At 41.8% G+C, this 16067-nt stretch overlaps 1 protein-coding gene across 5 annotated transcripts in view; it reads right to left on the bottom strand.

The window, feature by feature from the left end:
- The window catches only part of LRRC71 (leucine rich repeat containing 71), a 138665-nt gene extending 122852 nt beyond the window's left edge, over positions 1-15813 (bottom strand). For all 5 annotated transcript variants that reach the window (XM_089693032.1, XM_089693030.1, XM_089693029.1 and 2 more), the window contains exon 1: positions 15686-15813. The gene's annotated coding sequence lies outside the window, so the exon portion shown is untranslated. The remainder of the gene's footprint in view (positions 1-15685) is intronic.
- Between the last annotated feature and the right edge of the window lie 254 nt (positions 15814-16067).

The following is a 16067-nucleotide window of genomic DNA, read 5'->3' on the forward strand; positions in this document are numbered from 1 at the left end:
TTTTTTACATGGAAATATGTATTTTTTTTATTGTAGGCCTGTAATTTTTAGGAATAACTCACTGAAATCTGTCCGAACAAGAGTCTAGTAAACATCCTGGGTATGTTAAAATTTGAAACACGAAATCATAAATTATAATTTAATAAATAATCACAAAAAATAATAATATAATAATAATAAATTTAATTCAATAATATAATCAAACCAAAAACACTGAAATTTGAAATATAGCGCCATGTTCGCACAACACTGAGCAAAGTCGCAAAATCGTTTTCAGTGTCTGATAACGAATTTCCCCACGAATCATTATCACTCAATTCTGCAAGTGGTTCTGATTTACTATCGCTGTTCTCTAGCTGGTCTAAAACTGATTTTGACCTAAAGGGATGCTTTTTGGATGCCATGGACGTTTCTCAGTTTCCAGGCAGAAAGAACAGTAAAAATGCAGGCAGGGCACAGGACAAAGCACTCGGGACAAAATGTATGTGAAATGGTTTGATACAGTAAAGTTTTACTATGTGATTTTAGTGAATTTAGTGAATGTCACTTTTTGTCATTTTCAAATTTCCCACCGTTCCGTCCCCCGTACATCCCGACGCTCGCAGGGGACAGAACCCTGAAGACAGATGCCGGCATCCGCCGGAGAACATTGCCAGGGACACTGCAGGAGGGACATCGCGGGAGCGCAGGACAAGGTAAGAGAAGAACAGATCCCGGAGCAGCGCCACATGGTAAGCCCGAGTGTAGCTCGGGGTTACCGCTTGTGGTACTGAAACTTTACCCCGAGCTACACTCGGGAATACCTCCAGGGAGGTTAATGCTCTCTGAAGAGCAATCTGAATGCAGTTTGGTGCTGTTCCACGGACGTACTGGATGGACTTTTGTCTTTTTTCAGCCAGATTAACTATGTAACTATGTATACAATTTTAAAGTGTGACATGGGCATTATATTGTTTTTGCGTGCACTAAAATTCATTAACTGCTTAAGGCCAGCCCACAGTACATTTACTGCTGCAGAGTGGGCCCTCTGTGCAAAATCACGTAATTATACGTGATTTTGCATCTCCTGGTAGGGGGGACGCACAAGGCGTGCAGCCGACTTACCCGCGACAGTGGTCCCGGTCCCGGGTGTCAATTACTGGGTCCCAACCAGTGATTACCCGCCGGTGCCTGGTGAGCCCTCCCCCCTGTCAGTTTGGGCACACTGCTCGGGATGGCTGAGGACAGCCATCCCCATCAGTTTGCTTACAGTGAAGCACACACCCCCACCCCCTAGTTAACACTTTGATCGCCCCCAAATCTTAACCCCTTCCTGCCCAGTGCCATTAGTACAGTGTCAGTGCTTTTTTTTAGCACTGTTCACTGTATTGGTGTCACTGGGAATGTCAGTGACACCAAGTCAGTTCCCCTCCAGTGTCAGAATATCCGCCGCAGTCCCGCTATAAGTCGCTGATTGCCGCCATAATTCCCTGATCACCATTATTAGTATAAAAAAAATTCCAGTATCTATACCGCCATTTGTAAATGCTATAACTTTCATGTAAACTAATTACTTTACACATGTTGGGATTTTTTTAAGCAAAGACATGTTGCAGAATACATTTTGGCCTAAATTTAAGAGTTTTTAAAGTTGATTTTTAAATTTTTTTACTGGAGATGTTTAATAGCAAAAAGTCCAAGATATAGTTTTTTTTCTCAAAATTGCTGGTCTTTTTTTTTATAGCACATAAAATAAAAAACGCACAGGTGATCAAATACCTACCACCGAAAGAAAGCTCAATTCATGGGGAAAAAGGATGTAAATTTAATTTGGGTGCAGCATTGCATGACCGCGCAATTGTCAGTTAAAGTAAATGCGGTGTCATAACGCAAACCGCTTCTTTAACTGCTTCCTGACCACCCTATAGCAGAAAAACTGCTACAGGGCAGCACGGGTGTGCAAAATCACATATATATACAGTGGGGCAAAAAGGTATTTAGTCAGCCACCAATTGTGCAAGTTCTCCCACTTAAAAAGATGAGAGAGGCCTGTAATTGGCATCATAGGTAGACCTCAACTATGAGAGACAAAATGAGAAAAAAAATCCAGACAATCACATTGGCTGATTTGGAAAGAATTTATTTGCAAATTATGGTGGAAAATAAGTATTTGGTCAATATCAAAAGTTCATCTCAATACTTTGTTACATATCCTTTGTTGGCAATAACAGAGGTCAAACGTTTCCTGTAAGTCTTCACAAGGTTGGCACACACTGTTGCTGGTGTGTTGGCCCATTCCTCCATGCAGATCTCCTCTAGAGCAGTGATGTTTTGGAGCTGTCGCTGGGCAACACAGATTTTCAACTCCCTCCAAAGGTTTTCTATGGGGTTGAGATCTGGAAACTGGCTAGGCCACTCCAGGACCTTGAAATGCTTCTTACGAAGCCACTCCTTCATTGCCCGGGTGGTATGTTTGGGATCATTGTCATGTTGGAAGACCCCACAACGTTTCATCTTCAATGCCCTTGCTGATGGAAGGAGGTTTGCACTCAAAAACTCATGATACATGGCCCCATTCATTCTGTCCTGTACATGGATCAGTCGTCCTGGTCCCTTTGCAGAGAAACAGCCCCAAAGTATGATGTTGCCACCCCCATGCTTCACAGTAGGTATGGTGTTCTTTGGATGCAACTCAGCATTCTCTCTCCTCCAAACACGACGAGTTGTGTTTCTACTAAACAGTTCCATTTTGGTTTCATCTGACCATATGACATTCTCCCAATCCTCTTCTGGATCATCCAAATGCTCTCTAGCAAACTTCAGATGGGCCCGGACATGTACTGGCTTAAGCAGGGGGACGTCTGGCACTGCAGGATCTGAGTCCCTGGCAGCGTAATGCGTTACTGATGGTAGCCTTTGTTACGTTGGTCCCAGCTCTCTGCAGGTCATTCACTAGGTCCCCCCGTGTGGTCCTGGGATTTTTGCTCACCGTTCTTGTGATCATTTTCACCCCACGGGGTGAGATCTTGCATGGAGCTCCAGATAGAGGGTGATTATCAGTGGTCTTGTATGTCTTCCATTTTCTAATTATTGCTCCCACAGTTGATTTGTTCACACCAAGATGCTTGCCTATTGCAGATTCAGTCTTCCCAACCTGGTGCAGGTCTACAATTTTGTTTCTGGTGTCCTTCGACAGCTCTTTAGTCTTCACCATAGTGGAGTTTGGAGTGTGACTGTTTGAGGTTGTGGACAGGTGTCTTTTATACTGATAACAAGTTCAAACAGGTGCCACTGATACAGGTAATGAGTGCAGGACAGAGGAGCCTCTTAAAGAAGAAGGTACAGGTCTGTGAGAGCCAGAAATCTTGCTTGTTTGTGACCAAATACTTACTTTCCACCATAATATGCAAATAAATTCTTTCCAAATCAGCCAATGTGATTGTCTGGATTTTTTTGCTCATTTTGTCTCTCATAGTTGAGGTCTACCTTTTGATGCCAATTACAGGCCTCTCTCATCTTTTTAAGTGGGAGAACTTGCACAATTGGTGGCTGACTAAATACTTTTTTGCCCCACTGTATACGTGATTTGCGCTCCCGCAGTTTTCACGCCCCTCCCAGATAGCCTCAGATTGCCCGTCAGTACACCAGTAATCATATATAACCCCTTGATTGCCAGTAACACTCTCACATACGCAATAAACCTCCATTGCTAGTAAAGTGTCTGAACGGATCAATATCTTTGATCAGATCAGCACTATACTAGCGTTCACATCATTATAGTGTCCCCAAAAGCACAGCGTTCGTGGGATCAGCCCCAGCACCTGCGTTTAGCCTCTATGCTTATCCCCCCCACTCCTTCTCCCCCAGCAAGTGCAGTGTCAGTAGGTCACTGTCACTTGATACATTGCACACAAAACCGCAGTGTTCGCAGAATCAGGCCTGATCTCTGTTAGCACTTGCCGGTAAATTTTGATGACTCTCATATGCAGCAGAGTGCCAGTACTAGTGCCCCTCTACCTTTTGGTGAACTGGCGAGCACCAGCGGCCTAGTACACCCTGGTCTTTCCCATACCAGCACTGCAGTATCATTTGGTGACGTGGCGAGTCCCATAAGTGCAGTACAAGCTGGTGCGGTGGCAAGCATAAGTAGTATCCCACAGCCACTAAGAATTTGCACACAGGCATTAGATGAGGTGTGTGCACCTATTTTTAATTTTCACCAGGTATTCCTGACAAAAACCTCTCTTCCTGTCCTGGTATGAACACATTCCCCCGCTGCCTTCCATGGCCTTCTTGGGCAGTCCCATGCCATCAGGGGAACCTGAGAATGCAGCCGATGTTACTGCCAGCTGACCATAGAGCTGATTGGAGACCGGATTGGTGCCAATCATCTCTATAATCTAAGAAATCTGAAGCTGCTAGCATTTCATCACTTCCGTTTCGCAGGATATAAGCAGCGCCATTTGTAAATTGGGAAAGTATCTGGTCACACCGATCTTGGTGAGATTAGATAATGTAAGGGCAGAGGAGAGATCTAGAGTCTAATAGACCCCAGATTTCTCAAAGAAGAATATATCACAATGCCTATTGAAGTTATAGGGGACATTTACATTCCCTGTGATAGCAACAAAAGTGTTGAAAAAATGAAAGGGACAGTGTAAAATTATATGTAATTATAAAAATCAAATTCTTAAAAAAAAGCACCCTCATTCTCCCCCCCCCCGTGCACACACAAGTGTTGACCCTGTGCCGGTATGTAAACAGCAGTTGCGCCATGCATGTGAGCTATCGTCGTGAACGTCAGATCAAGGGCAGTAATTCTAACACTAGACCTCCTCTGTAAATCTAAATTGTAAATGGTAGTTTGTAAAGGCTTGGCAACCTATGGATATTAAAAATGTATGCAGGTTGTCGCCATTGCACGGAGCATGCTCAGTTTTAAAGCATGTCATGTTTGGTATCTATTTACTTGGCATACCATCATCTTTTATATTTTACCAAATAATTGCCCAATATATTGTGTATTTGTGCATTGAAAGTAAAAAAAGTGTATTTTTCTAAAAAAATTTGTGTTTGAAAAATCACTGCGCGAATACTATGTGACATAAAAAATTGCAGCACCCACTATTTTATTTACTAGGGTGTCTGCTTTAAAAAATATATAATGTTTTGGGGTTCAAAGTAATTTCCTAGCAAAAAATACAGATTTTTTTCATGGGAACAAAAAATGTCAGAAAAGGCTTGGTCTTCAGGTGGTTAGACGATTGAATAAAGTATGGCATAAACTTCTTCTGCTGGGCATAAAATGCCCCCATCACCCAAAACGACCCCTTTTTGGAAAGTAGACACCCCAAACTATTTGCTGTGTGGCATGTTGAGTCAATAGAAGAATTTATTTTTTACCACAAGCTTTAGGAAAATGACAAAAAAAAAATATTTTTTTTTTTTTTCACAAAATTGTCATTTAAATTATTTATTGCTCACACATGCCATGGGTATATGTGAAATTACTCCCGAAAATACATTCTGCTACTTCTCCCGAGTAGGGGGGTACCACATGTGAGAGACTTTGTGGCAGTCTAGCCAAGTATAGGACCCCAAAATCCAATAAGCACCTTCATGTTTTCAAAGGGCTTTATTTCCTCATTACACTTCCTGACTACCTATCACAGATTTGGAGGCCCTGAAATGCCAGGATGGCACCAACCCCCCCCCCCCCCCCCCCAAATGACCCCTTTTTGGAAAGTAGACACCCAAAGGAATTTGATAAGAAGCAAGGTGAGTATTTTCTCACAAGGTAACTTTGAGTTTACTATATATTTTTTATAGCCGAAAGTAAAAAAATATAGTTTTTCTTCATAATTTTATTTTTTTTCATTGTTTATAGCGCGAAAAATAAAAAGCGCACAGGTGATCAAATACTATCGAAAGAAAGCTCTAATTGTGTGAAAAAAAGGACCTAAATTTCGTTTGGGTACAGCATTGTATGACCGCACAATTATCAGTTGAATTATTGCAGCACCGAATAGCAAAAAGAGGCCTGGTCATTAAGGGGGTAAATCCTCTGGAGGGAAGTGGTTAATCAGAAAAATGCATATGGGTTGAAGATTTCTGTGCAGAAAAAAATGCATACATGATACCAGTGTTGTGCTCTGAACAGACACACATTGTACTGTACCCTGATGACCTCCACATTGTACTGTGCCTATGCACACAGAAAAAAAGTTGCATTTGTGCCCTTGCAGAGATAGGTAGAGATAAGTGGAGTTTGACATTTTTGCACTGCAGTGTAGGTTTAGCACTGAGGACCAGATATGTGCAATAAAAAAAATGTGCAGAAAGACATTTGCTATATAATGCACTGTTGCTGATATTAGTGATAGTGTGGTTGCCTTAGAGAAGTATCCCATTGTGTTTTTTTATCAGTTGTGTTAAAAACAAAATGGCTCAGGGTCCAGTGTGGCATTTTGTGAGGAGGAGGAGTGAGGTACAAGAGGAGGATAGTACACCTTGTACTACAGAAAATTCTGATAAGGCTAGTGAGGAGGTATTACAACATTCTGAGTCCTTTGCATGCACCAGCGCAGTACTTGACCCCCAAAAAGTCTGCCTTTACAGTGAAAGTTACCTAACTATGGGTCTTTCATGGACAGGTGATACCCAATGTCCATGTCCACTGTGCCTTATCTGTGGCAAATAACTTACAAATACAGCAATGACTCCAACAAAACTGAAAAGACACTACAAACCACAACCATTTGGTGCTGATTATTTTAAACGGCTATTGGAATCTCAAAGCAAGCAAAGTACAGCTTTTGTTAAAAAAAAAAAGTCTCCATTAGTAAAAAGACAGAAATTACTGCCCAAAAAAGAAAAAGTCACACAGTTGGTGAGAATATGATAATGCCAGGATGTAAAATTATTGTAAATCACATGCGGCAGCAGTAAAAGAAATTGAAAAGGTTCCACTCTCAGACAGTACAATAAGTCGCCGTATTGATGACATGTCACATGATGTGAAATAGGTCTTGTGTGATATCCTGAAAACTGCTTCTCTATCTAGGTTGATAAGTCCACTGATATCACCAATGCATGCCATCTTGTAGCATTTGTACGTTTTGAAAATAGTGGTAAAATTCAAGAAAACGTTTTATACTGCAAAGAGCTGCCTAAAACAACCAGGGGTCAAGATATATTTAATGTTTTGTCTGCCTATCTGGAATCAGAAGGCCTGTCTTGGAATGGTTGTGTTGGAATCTGTACTAATGTTGCCCCATCAATTGTTGTCTCCATAAAAAGGCTAACCTGTAAAAAAAGAAAACCCTAATGTTGTCACAACACACTGCTCTGAACTGAAAAGTGTTCTGGAGGATGCAACAGAAATGGTGAACTTTATTAAACAAAGTTCACTCAAGAATGTTTCAAAACCTTTGTGAAAGCATGAAGAAAGACCATGTAACTCTTGCTACATACAGAAATCAGGTGGCTTAGCATCGGACGAGTTCTCAATAGAGTACTTTCAAGAAATGAGTATGTCAGATTTTGCTGACTGCAAAGAAGATGAAGAATGGCTGCAGAAACTGGCATACTTTAGCTGACATTTTTAACCACATAAACCTGCTGAACAAGTCTCTGCAAGGTTCTGGAGAAAATTACCTGACTTCAAATGACAAAATACTTGGATTTAAAAGGAAATGTAATCTTTGGAAAAGCAATGTTGTTAAAGGAAATCTGGAGATGTTTCCTATGTTGCTTGCCCTTGGAAGTGAGGAAGGATACCAGCAAGTTTCAAGTCTAATTGAAAGCCACTTGGATGTACTGCAGAGAAAAATTGAATATTGTTTTCCTTTTCTTTCAACACAAATGTATGATTGGGTGAGGAGCCCTTTCTCTGAGTCTTCTGTTCAGTCAGATAACTTGAGTTTAAAAGAACAGGAAGAAATGTGTGATCTGCATTCTGATCGTACCCTCAGGATGAGGTTTGATGATGTGTCCTTGAACAAATTTTGGATTTCAGTCAAAGAAGAGTATCCTGCCATTTACAGAAAGGCTTTAAATGTTTTGCTGCAGTTTTCTACTTACTACATTTGTGAGCAAGCTATTTAAAAAGCATGAAGAGCAAGGAATGAAACATTTAACTTCAGCTGAAGATGACATTCGTGTGTGCTTATCTCAAGTTCAACCTAGAATTGAGCATCTGTGCAGAAAAAAGCAAGCCCAAGTTTCACATTAAGGAGGTAAGTTTTTTAATACCTATTCTATTATTTGATACGGTTTCTTAATTGCTGGTATATCCACAGCTCGCTGATCAGATCCAATGTTCCACGCACTGTAGATGTGAAATTGTTTTTCAGGGGTTCTCAGAGATCTCAAACCTGTTGCCAAGGGTTCCCCGAAGGCAAACGGGTTGAGAAACACTGGACTAGAGTATCCCTGGACATGGAGACCAACTTACTTAGCTTGCTGTTGAATCTAAAAACCAGGATATTCATGTATGGTGTTCCCTCCCCACCTGTGGCAAAGGTCTTGAATTATCACTAAGTGAAGTGTCCAGACACCGTCAACAGAGGAATTCCACCTGCCAATTTTCCACATCTGGAATTTTTACAATGGACAGAGCTAAAATGTGAACTTCTGCCTAAGTCTGAATCTGGTCATATTTCTTTTTGAGCTGCAAGAATTCTAGTATCTCCCTGATGATTGATATATACCACTGCTGTGGCATTGACTGACTGAACCTGAATTGGAAGACCCTGCAGTCGAGAGTCCAGCATTCAACCGTATGGCTTGCAGCTCCAGTTTGTTGATTAGGAGAAAAGCTTTCGCCAGTGTCCTAGTCTCCCACACTGATGAGGTATTAAGGACATTCATTGTGAGAATGTAAAACCAACAAGACAACCTGGTGTTGGGTGTCAGGGTAATCTATGAATCCAGAAACTTTTTTTTCTCTCTTTTGCAACTCAACAACCAAAATGCGGAATTGAGCATGTGGGAGGAACTTGAATGCAAAAGTGGACAGTTACACAGCTACTGGATCATAAAAAACAGTGCAGCGCTCTAAGAAATTAAATAATAATAAATCAATAGCATAAATAAAATTAGTATATTAATAGTGCCAAAAACCATATAAAAAATTAGTGCCAAACCATGATAGAGAAATAAAAATAAGGTGCCAGACCATAACCATATAAATGGTGTGTACACAATTAATAATAATAAATCACACTCCAAAAATACCATCCAATATAAAAAAACTTAGCAGTGCTCACATAGTGCCACAAAAATGAACATGAATAAATGCATCCAAAGCAAATGTCCTTTTAGTGAAAAATGACATAAATCTTAGCAGTGCTCACATAGTGCCACAAAAACAAAAAATATACATAAATAAATGCATCCAGACCAATGTCCTTTTAGTGCAAAATGACATAAATCATGCGACGTGCAATAGTGATATTGAATGCAACACTATGGCACTATGTGAGCACTGCTAAGTTTTTTTATATTGGATGGTATTTTTGGAGTGTGATTTATTATTATTAATTGTGTACACACCATTTATATGGTTATGGTCTGGCACCTTATTTTTATTTCTCTATCATGGTTTGGCACTAATTTTTTATATGTGTTTTGGCACTATTAATATACTAATTTTATTTATGCTATTGATTTATTATTATTTAATTTCTTAGAGTGCTGCACTGTTTTTTATGTTTTATTGACACTGTGGATTGGTATCAGTTTTGAGTGCTGGCAGCTAGTCAATAGGTTGAATACTTTCACTCTCATAGCGCAGGAGGACCTTGAATTATTATAGACAGCTACTGGACTGTCTAAACTTGAAAGGGGAAAGTCAGGAGTTGGTTCTACAGAAAAAAACCCTGGACTGAGTAGTCCTTTGGATATTGACCAATAGGATATGAGCTGACTGTTCTCTCAGAAGGAGGTTGTCCAGGTATCCCACGATAGGGATGCCCTGTGAATGCAGCAGAGCAGGCACCTTAGTGAATACTCGATGTGCAGTGGAAAGATCAAAGGGAAGGCCAACAAACTGGTAGTGTTGTGTGCCCACAGCAAAATGTAGATGACACTGATGAGCTGGAAAGATAGGGGCATGCAAGAACGCATCCTTGATGTTCACAGAGGCAAGAAATTCTCCCTGACGGAGAGAACCAAAGACCTACTTGGTGGACCACATGCAAATATTTTGCACCCAAAGTCTTTCCTTCTCTTGACCAATAGCAACGACTCCTTAAAGTGGAGCTCCACCCAAAAGGGAAAGCTCCACTTGTCTGCCTCCCCCCCCCCCTCCACAGCCACATTTGCCACTTTTTGGGGGGAGCGGGTACCGCAGCGAACTGAGATGAAGTTTGGCCCCCCTCCTTCCCCCCACAGTCTTCCGGGACACTTCACAGGTCCCAGAAGACTGTCGGACCATTCAGGAGGAGCAGCGCGACCCACACATGCGCAGTGGGCTCCCGGTTGTGAAGCCGCAAGCTGTCACAGCCGGGTGCCTACAGTTGAGATGCCAGGGGGAGAAGAGGGAGAGAAGGTACGGCGTGGGTGAGCACATTGCTGGATCCTGGGACAGGTGATTATGTGTTTATTAAAAGTCAGTAGCTACAGTTTTTGTAGCCGCTAACGTTTAATAAACACAAAAACAACTGGAACTCCGCTTTAAGAAAGTAGTTGTGCCAGAGCAGTATGGAGGCCTGTTATTCTTTGCGGAAAGGTTGGAAGATTTGATGAAATGAAGAAGGAAGGAGGCACAGATTGAAACTCTAGCTTGTAGCTCCTGGATACCACATCTTTTACCCATGTATCGGAAATGTTTTGGGTCCAAGGAGTCACAAAAACAGTTGTCCCCCCACGGTGAGAAATTGGGTGCCCCTTCACTTTAAGTTGGACTTACTAGCAGGTTTTGAAGGTTTGGAAGTCTAAGGTTTGCAAACTGTGTCCCTTTCTTGGCCTTTGACTTAAGAGGTCTGGAAGAAACAAAAGACATTCTTTGTAGATTGAGAAGAAGGTTTTCCAGTCTGAGGTTTAGATTTCCCTTGCTGCACCTAGCTTTGTCATTTGTGGGCCTGTTAGCATTTTGTTTGCTGTGTTGCCCACCCCTCAGTTGGACTACTTTGGAACAAGCCAGTTATCTGGGTTGGCAATCTAGACCCCCACATGCAGCCTCAAGTCACTACAATAATGATCTATCGCTGACTGCAATCAGCTAGCAATAGATCACTATACCAATGATCTACTACTGCAGGGAGAGGCTGGACAGAGCTGAGACAGCTCTGGCCAAGCATCTGTAATGACTTGAACTGCAGTGACATCACTCAATATGTCACTGTACGTCCTATGTAAACACTATGCAGAAGTGCATAAAAAACAATAGGTGTACAGAGCTTACACTCCCTGATGATTGGGGAGCTCTAGCTGTGACTTAGCAGGGGATGTTTCATTCCTCTGCATAGAAGCCACTGCTTCCACACAAAGAGCAAGGGACTTTCTCTACAGCCTGTTGACAAGGGAGAGGCATTTCTACTCAGGCTGATGCTGCTTGCTGAAGAAATCAAACTGTATGACTTTGCACACCACTTGTTTGATGCAACAGAAATGTATTTAGCTGATACTGAAAGTACAGTTGGGTTACGAACAAATTGAGTATTTTGTGTTTATTTGCAACATTACTGAGTAGAAATATCAGGGATAGTAAGGAAAAAGGTAGAGTGAGTTGGCATTCAGTCATGCACTAATCCACAATAAATACTGAAAAACTTCTGGGGTTTTTTTTTTTGTAACAACCAGTCCTACTTACATAGTTTTCAGGCAGCCTTAAGTTGCGGAGTAATACTGATAGTGTAGATCAGTCAAGCTCTTTCAGTTCTTTGCATTTCAGCAAAGACCAAAAGACTTATTTCCGTAAGACAACTGAAACAAGTGTTCAAACCAGTGTTCATCAATTGATACCCGTACATGTAGAAAATGTGTCTTTCTGCACACAAACGCTTGGACTTCACACAGTGAAATGCAGAGTGTTAACATTATGTGATGCTATGATGTGTGTTTTGTTAATGCAGTCCATTAATTTTGAATGGGCTTCAAACGAACCTTAAACCACACCTGTCTCTTTTTTAGCAATGCGCTTCAATGCAAGATAGAGTTTAGGGTGTTGGGGTACCATTTAACATGAATGGCACCACAATGCAGTAAACTATACAGTAGCTCCCTGCTGTAGAAGACTGTGAATACTTACTTCCCTGGAGGGTGTTGAGTCTGACCTGCGCTGTCTTCCAGTGCTGCAGACTGGCAAACCTTTAATTTGAAACGGTTATGGTGCTGTTGAATGACTGGGTCCCCCACCATGCACTGTGATTTCATTCTTTGACCCCCATTTAGCTACAGGATTCTGTAATGAAATGGCGGGTGATGGAAAGAATCACAGTGTGCTGGTGATGCAGGAATTTGACACTCTTGGAAGGGTTGATGTCAATTTACTGGAGAGAATATAACAAAAAGGAGCACTAGCAGGTCATCTTAAGGGTGTCTTCCAGTCATCTAAATTTTATGAGCAGTAAATAACTATGGACTCTTTAAGCCATTCATATGGCACTCTTTTTTTTAGATTTCACTTAGATTTGTCAGTGAAGGCCAATGCCCTCTTTGGAGAGGGGGTGGGTAACATTTTGTCATTGAGCTGACAAGGTTTAGACATCAAACCTAACCAATGCTCTCTGACTAACAGGCACAGCCGCACATCCACCTTTTCAAACACTCTACCAGCAATTGCAGCGCTGGAAGATAGTAGAGTTTGGACTCACTGCCCACTGGAGAGTTGAGAATTCCCAGCTTTCAAATGCAGGGAGCCAGTGTTCAGATTTTTCAGGGGAAGGGCCAGAGTGGATATAGGGTGTGTTGCTCTCACACCTTGTCAAAACTCTTAGTGTTATGGATAGAGTAGCAAAAACTTGTGTTGTAGAAGGAAAAAAAAAGACACCCTTGAAATACTTTAAGGTGGTTCTAAAGGCTTAAGGATTTTGACCCTAATGCACGCTCTGCATTAAGGTAAAAACCCTTCTGTGCTGCAGGATCCCCCAGCCCTCCCTTATACTTACCTGAGCCCGATCTCGATCCAGCGCAAGAGCCTAGAGCAGCGTCTCTCTCCTTCCCCACTGGGCAGACTGATAGCAGCCCCAGCCATTGGCTCCTATTGTTGTCAATCAAATTCTATGATGAGGAAGTGGGGGGGGGGCAGAGCAGTGATGTCTGTGTCTTTAGATGCAGGCAACACATCTCATGATCTAACCCACACAAGTGCCTCCATATAAAATGGCTTCCTATGGGGGTACTCTCTTAAAAGAAGGAGCCAGGAGTAATGGTGGGGGACCCCAGAAGAGGAGGATTGGGGCCACTCTGTGCAATACCATTGCACAGAGCAAGCAAGCACGACAAGTTTATTTTAAAAAAAAGTTTACAATCACTTTAATGTGCTGAGGTGCTCCTTTTTAGGGTTTTTTTTCTTGTGAAAGTAGTAAATTATCTTTGATGCAACAGGTCGCTGCATTACACTTTCATAGCTGCTTGACCACTTGATCAAGTATGGTGCATTGATACTACAAATGGAACATACTAGCTTATTGAAAATGAAATACATCAATCATTTGTTTATACATATACTGAACACTGGCAGACTAGTAAGATTACATACCTCTTCAGTCCTTACATTATGTTATTGTATCACCCTCTAGTATACGCAGTTGGGTAAATTTAGTATTGGCTCACAAGTAGCTAAAGTGAGCATATCCGTGGGGTTCAAACTCAGGTCACCTCACCAAGTCACCTCCCCCTGGTTTTGGATGCTTCCAGAAATGTCTAGAAGCTAGTGGGCGGGGGTACAGGGGCAGGGATCTGAAAATTCATGGGAGTTTAACCACTCCCCAGGCAGGAGGCATGGCAAGGTGGTGAGTTGTGCCCATAAATATTTAAGAGCCTGGCCAGCAGGGGTTTGTTGCTGGTTGAGAGGATGGAGTGCTTAGTTGAAGTTTGTTAAGCCTGGAGGGGACCCTGGGAGAGGCAGGAGCTCAGGAAGGAAAGAAAGGAGCAGTTTGATCACAGGTATCTTCACCACCCTTCAGTCTCATCCAGGAGACACCCTGTATTAAAAGAGAGGACTTGTACAGCAGGAGGCATGAACAGCAGTCTTTACCGAACAGCAGGATTTCAAGGGAGAGTGTGAGTACCTCTACTTTCACCACCAAAAGCCTACAGGGGAGAGGCAGCCAGGTGCAACACCCAGCTAGCCATCTGGGAAGGACAGCTACTGCCAACCTTCAACCCAGCTTGGGAAAATCTTGTGCTGATGTGCTGGGATTAGTATCAGACGTGCTCTGCCAGTTTGTTGAAAGTGATTTACCCGAGAAACACAGTCTGGAGTTTTGTGCTAAGAAGGCAGTGTAGGCACAGTAGTCCTGAAAGTTTTTCTACACTTTTCACCCCCCAAAGCCTACAAGGGAGATTGCAGCCGAGTGCAATATTCAGTTAGCTTTCAGAGGGACAGCATACTGTTATCCCTCACCCTTGCTTGGGGAATTCTCAGTTTCGGCCAGGTGCGCTGGCATTTTCTACTAGGGGGACATAGGGCTCTTGCATACAGTTGGGACTTTGCTGCTTCTATTAAGGGGATGTAGCGCTCCTAAAAAAATGGGATATTTGCTACTCATCCATTAAGGACTGACATTATTCTGGAGGGAGTACAGTCTAGGATCCATTTTTGCTGCAAGTTGTACATAGAGAAGTTTTCCTCCAAGTTGTTGTTGAACTCAGTTTGGGCATCCCATAGTCCTTTATCCCCATCCAAGTTTATATATCCCCAATAAATCATAAAAACAAACCAAAGGATTGGTTATTGACTGTGGATGCAACGTGGAAATGCAGGTTTCCTGGCTGTGCAGACAAAGGGGGACCCAAAATCCAGCAGCTCCTTAGGGGGTAGCGCTACATTGTAAAGTTACAAATTAATTCTCCAAATAGTTTTATTTTTTTTTAATAAATGACAGAAAAATGACTGCTTATACCCAACTGTGAACAAAAAATGTCTTCATGTAAATAAGAATATAATCCATAAATAAGAATACATAATAACTCAATAAATACGGTTGCATAAAATGAAGTATATACCATACATGCACCTGGATGTTTGCAGGTGTAAAGGATCTCCCATCAGGTTGCCGTTGTCAGGGATCCTCAGGTGTGTACAGCCGCCCATTGAAGTGCGTAGCGGTAAGCGCTTGTACTCGTGTAAACGCTAATGCTCTTTTGCATCTGCACATTCAAATATAATGTATTCCCCACACACAGAAGCTTCCATGTCAAAGAGCGTTTCCATTTACATGAGTAGCAGAGCATACAGCCATGAACTCGAATGGCTCCCCGGTGCCAACAAATAGGGGGAGTTTTACCATACAGCTGCAATTGTCCATGTGCATGTACCTCAACCATCTGAAACATGTCCATTAGTTCTACTGAAATCATCTATACAGTTCTATATAATCTAATGGAATATTCATCCCTGTGTGTACCAATACATAATGTTCTGGTCAAATCAATCATTGACCAATAATAAGGAAGCAATCACTGGTGACGTCATACATAAACATGAAATAACGTTCATTTGTTCATAATGGTCAGTATTAGTTTTTATGTTTATTACCTTCTCACTGTCAGCTGTCCGAGCTCTGAGAAGTAATGTAAGCGGTGCCTGGAGACGCTTTGTTTACAGCCGTTGTGCGTTCCACAGCCTCATGGAATTTCCGGGCAAAGTGCGTTCCAATGCCACTGTGTTACTTCCTGGAGATGGCGCGCTGAGTCGTCTACTGTTTACTACGCATGTGCAGGTGTGTCTCTCTGATAGGTACATTGATACAGATTGATACAGTGATTTGCAGAATCGGTTTTGCTGGTTGATCTTCTGCACTTCGTTTTATATATATATATATATATATATATATATATATATATATCACAAAAAGTTTTTTTGAACTTTGCAATCCTTTGGCAATAGCATCGATATATAGTTAATGCGAGATACATAG

The sequence above is a fragment of the Staurois parvus genome, unplaced genomic scaffold (assembly GCF_062004578.1).
Source record: "Staurois parvus isolate SC_StPar_1 unplaced genomic scaffold, SC_StPar_1.0 ptg000610l, whole genome shotgun sequence".
NCBI lineage: Eukaryota > Metazoa > Chordata > Amphibia > Anura > Ranidae > Staurois > Staurois parvus.